Source organism: Rhinopithecus bieti, unplaced genomic scaffold (genome assembly GCF_001698545.2).
Source record: "Rhinopithecus bieti isolate Rb0 unplaced genomic scaffold, ASM169854v2 scaffold_33432, whole genome shotgun sequence".
Lineage (NCBI taxonomy): Eukaryota > Metazoa > Chordata > Mammalia > Primates > Cercopithecidae > Rhinopithecus > Rhinopithecus bieti.
In genome coordinates, this window is record NW_016814481.1 from 559,664 (window position 1) to 564,955 (window position 5,292).

General features: G+C 46.8%; 1 protein-coding gene across 1 annotated transcript in view; it reads left to right on the top strand.

Annotated features, from left to right (window-relative positions):
• Positions 1 to 5,292, top strand: part of RLN3 (relaxin 3) — a 23,417-nt gene that overhangs the window by 948 nt on the left and 17,177 nt on the right. The gene's annotated exons all lie outside the window — the stretch shown is intronic.

Consider the following 5,292-nt stretch of genomic DNA (forward strand, 5'->3'; position numbering starts at 1 on the left):
TTTTTTGAGACGGAGTCACGCTCTGTCGCCCAGGCCGGAGTACAGTGGCGCAATCTCGGCTCACTGCAAGCTCCGCCTCCCGGGTTCACGTCATTCTCCGGCTTCACCCTCCTGTGTAGCTGGGACTACAGGCGCCCGCCACCATGCCCGGCTTATTTTTTGTATGTTTAGTAGAGACGCGTTTTCACCGTGTTAGAGCCAGATGGTCTCGATCTCCTGACTTCGTGATCCGCCTGCCTCGGCCTCCCAAAGTGCTGGGATTACAGGCGTGAGCCACCGCCCCTGGCTAAAATAACATTAAAAATATATATATTTTTTGTCATTGATTTCGTTTTTATATTTCATTTTAGGTTTTAACTTTTTTTTTTTTTTTAATAGATGGAGTCTCGCTCTGTCGCCCAGGTTGAGCGCGGACTGTTAATTTTTTATCTTTTTTGAAATGGAGTCTCGCAACATCACCCAGGCTGGAGTGCAGTGGCATGATCCTGGCACACTGCACTTTCCACCTCCTGGGTTCAAGTAATTCTTCTGCCTCAGCCTCCCCAGTAGCTGGGACCCAGTGGGGCGGACTCTGCTCACTGCAAGCTCCACCTCCCAGGTTCACGCCGTTTTCCTGCCTCAGCCTCCCGAGTAGCTGTGACTACAGGCGCAGGCCACCACGCCCGGCTAATTTTGTTTTTGTATTTTTAGTAGAGACGGGGTTTCACCGTGTAAGCCAGGATGGTCTCAATCTCCTGACCTTGTGATCCGCCTGCCTTGGCCTCCCAAAGTGCTGGGATTACAGGCGTGAGCCACCGCGCCCAGCCAACTTTTTATGTTTTAAATATCAATTATGACTGAGCTCTTTGGCCTTCTCTGAAATTTTGCACTCTCATCCCAGGTAGGCCCTAGAACAGCAAGGAGAAAAGAAAACAGGCTCAGAGAGCCCTGAAGTCTAATGGCAGCCCTGCTGTGTGGCATTCAGAAAGTGACTCCACCTGAGTTTGTTCCCTAATGCAACCAACATTATTTCCTCAGTGCAAGGCCCTGGGCTGTAAAAGTGAAAAAAGGTGACGTCATTTGTGGTGGTTCACACCTGTAATCCCAGCACTTTGGGAGGTCAAGCTAGGAGGATTGCTTGAGCCAAGGAGTTCAAGATCAGCCTTGGCAACAAAGCAAGACACCCGTCTCTACAAAAATTGGCTGGGCATGGTGGTGTATGCTTGTAATCCCAGCTACTCCAGAGGCTGAGGTAGGAGGATTGCTTGAACTTGGGAGGTGGAGGTTGCAGTGAACCAAGATTCTGCCACTGCACTCCAGCGAGACTCTGTCTCAAAAAAAAAAAACAAAACAAAACAAAACAAACAAACAAAAAAAACAAAGCAATTAGCTAAGCGCGGTGGCCTGCGCCTGTAGTCCCAGCTACTCTGGAGGCTGAGGCTGGGAGGATTGGTTCAGCTGCGGAGGTGGAGGCTGCAGTGAGCAATGATTGTGTGGTCCAGCCTGAGTCTCAGAAAAAAAAAAAAAAAAAAGAAAAAAGAAAAGAAAACAACAGAAAGCAAACAACTCCCTTGACTTTGACTTTGACTCTTTTTTTCTAGAACAGGATACACAGTAAACAGTGAGATACATATATAAGATAGGCTGGCCAGGCGTGGTGGCTCACACCTGTAATCCCAGCACTCTGGGAGGCCGAGGCAGGCGGATCACAAGGTCAGGAGATCGAGACCATCCTGGCTAACACGGTGAAACCCCCGTCTCTACTAAAAATACAAAAAATTAACCGTGCGTGGTGGCGGGCATCTGTAGTCCCAGCTACTCGGGAGGCTGAGGCAGGAGAATTACTTGAACCCAGGAGGTGGAGAGTGCAGTCTGCCAGGATCACGCCACTGCACTCCAGCCTGGGAGATGTTGCGAGACTCCATTTCAAAAAAGATAAAAAATTAACAAATAATACATACATAAAGACCTTGCTGATAAAACAGGTTGTAGTAAAGAAGCCGTCTCAAACCCACCCAAACCAAGATGGCCATGAGAGTGACCTCTGGTCCTCACTGCTACACTGCCACCAGCACCATTACAGTTTACAAATGCCATGGCCATGCCAGGAAGTTACTTTGTATGGACTAAAAAGGAGAGGTATGGAATAATCCACCCCTTGTTTAGCATATCGTCAAGAAATAACGGCTGGGTGTGGTGGTTCACGCCTGTCATCCCAACACTTTGGGAGGCCGAAGCTGGCAGATCGCTTGAGGTCAGGAGTTCAAGAACAGTCTGGCCAACGTGGCGAAACCCCGTCTCTACTTAAAATACAAAAAAAAAGAGAAAAGAAAAGAAAAAGAAATACAGCCCTTGAGACTTCTTTATGGAGTAGCCATTCTTTTATTCCTTACAAATTTGCTTCCACTTTACAGACTCACCCGGAATCCTTTTTTTTGTTTTGTTTTTGAGACGGAGTCTCACTCTGACGCCCAGGCTGGAGTTCAGTGGCACGATCTTGACTGACTGCAACCTCCACCTCCCAGGCTCAAGGGATTCTTCTGTCTCAGCCTCCCAAGTAGCTGCGACTACAGGCGAGCACCACCACACCTGGCTAATTTTGGTATTTTTAGTAGAGATGGGGTTTCACCATATTGGCCAAGCTGGTCTCGAACTCCTGACCTCGTGATCTGCCCACCTCAGCCTCCCAGAGTGCTGGGATTACAGGCGTGAGCCACCGCGCCAGGCCCTGAATTGTTTCTTACATGAGATCCAGGAACCCTCTCTTGGAGTCTGGATCAGGACCCCTTTCCTGTAACATCTTCACCCCAGGATCACGAAGCTGGAGGAACCAGAGCCCATCTCTTTTCATGGGATTTTCCAGTGCCCTGGGTGTGACCCTGGATGGGAGAAGAGGAGAAGCAGCAGCTCCAGTCTGCCTGGAATTGCCAGCTGAGCCCCTGCCCTGACATATCCCCAAGAATTAATGAGACTTCCAGGCAGGCAGTGCCCAAGAATGAATCCCAGCTGGCAATACAAGTCACATCAGGGTCCCAGGACTAGCCACGGGGTCTTCATTGTGGGGAGGGAACCTAGAAGCCCTATTTCCACCTCCCACCCATTTCTCCAATGCCCACAAGTAGCTGGACCAAGCCCGGAGACCATGTCGTCCATCAAAAATATTCAGCTGGACGTGGTGGCTCACACCTGTAATCCCAGCACTTTGGAATGCCTAGACTGGCGGATCACCTGAGGTCAGCAGTTTGAGACCAGCCTGTCTAACATAGTGAAACTCCATCTCTACCCACAAAAGTTAGCTGGGCATGGTTGTGCGCGCCCTTAATCCCACCTACTTGGGAGGCTGAGGCAGAAGAATGGCTTGAACCTGGAAGGTGGAGGTTGCAGTGAGCCGAGATCACGCCACTGCGCTCCAGGCTGGGAAACAGAGTGAGACTCCATCTCAAAAAAATTCATTATAAGACTTTGTGACTGGAAATGCAAGGTGGAGGCTGAAATATTTTTATCTGCTGGAGATTGTACAGCATATAGTCGGCCCTCCCTGTATCCACAGATTACACATTGGAAGATTCAACTAACTGCAAATCAAACATTCAAATAGGCCATGCTCTGGTACTGGTATAAAAATAGGTACATAGTCTGGGCATGGTGAGTCAAGTCTGTAATCCCAGCACTTTGGGAGGCCAAGGTGGGTGGGTCACCTGAGGTCAGGAGTTCAAGACCGGTCTGGCCAACATGGTGAAACGCTGTCTCTACTAAAAATACAAAAATTAGCTGGGTGCAGTGGCGGGCACGTGCAATCTCAGCTACTAGGGAGGCTGAAGCAGGAGAATCGCTTGAACCTCGGAGGCAGAGGTTGCAGTGAGCCGAGATCGTGCCATTGCACTTCAGTCTGGGCAACGAAGTAAGACCCTGTCTAAAAGAAAACAAAAAAAGCACATAGATCAATGGAACAGAATAGAGAACTCAGAAATAAACCCAAATACTTGCAGCCAACTGATCTTCAACAAAGCAAACAAAAACATAAAAGTGGGGAAAGGATACCCGTTTCAACAGTAATGCCGGGATAATTGACTAGCCACACGTAGGCGAATGAAACTGGATCCTCATCTCTCACCTTATACAAAAATCAACTCAAGATGGGGGAAGGACTTAAATCTGAGTGGAAACTCTAAAAATTCTGGAAGATAACATCGGAAAAACCCTTCTAGACATTGGCTTAGGCAAGGATTTTATGACCAAGAGCCCAAAGACAAATGCAGTCAAAACAAAGATAAATTCCTGGGACTTAATTAGACTAAAGAGCTAAGTAACAGTCAGCAGAGTAAACAGACAACCCACAGAGTGAGAAAAAAATCTTCACAATCTAAACATCTGACAGAGGACTAATATCCAGAATTACAGTGAACTCAAACAAACCAACAAGAAGAAAACAAATAATCCCATCAAAAAGTGGGCTTACGACCTGAATAGACAAGTCTCAAAAGAACGTATACGAATGACCAGCAAACATATGAAAAAATGCTCAACATCACTAATGATCAGGGAGATGCAAATCAAAACCACAATGTGATACCACCTTAAACTCCTGGAAGAATGGCCATAATCAAAAAATCAAAAAAACAGTACATGTTGGCATGGATGCAGTGATCAGGGAACGCTTCTACACAGCTGGTGGGAATGTAAACTAGTACAACCACTATGGAAAACAGTGTGGAGATTCCCCAAGGAACTAAAAGTAGAACTACCATTTGATCCAGCAATCCCGCTACTGGGTATCTACCCAGAGGAAAAGGACTCATTCTACAAAAACGATACTTGCACATACATGTGTATAGTAGCACAATTTGCCATTGCAAAAACGTGGACCCAATCCAAATGCCCATCAATCAGCGAGTGGATAAAGAAACTGTGGGTATATATTCAATGGAATACTACTCAGTCATAAAAAGAATGAATTAATGGCATTCTCAGCAACCTGGATGGACTTGGAGACTCTTATTCTAAGTGAAGTAACTCAGGAATGGAAAAGCAAACATTGTATGTTCTCACTCATAAGTGGGAGCTAAGCTGTGAGGATGCAAAGGCATAAGAATGACACAATAGGCTTTGGGGACTCAGGGAGGGAAGGGTGGGAAGGCGGTGAGGGATAAAAGACTACAAATAGGGTGCAGTGTATACTGCTCAGGTGATGGGTGCACCAAAATCTCACAAATCACCACTAAAAACTTCCTCATGTAACCAGACACCACCTGTTCCCCAATAATCTACGGAAGAAACAAAGAAAGGTTTTTTTTTTTTTTTTTTTTTTTTTTT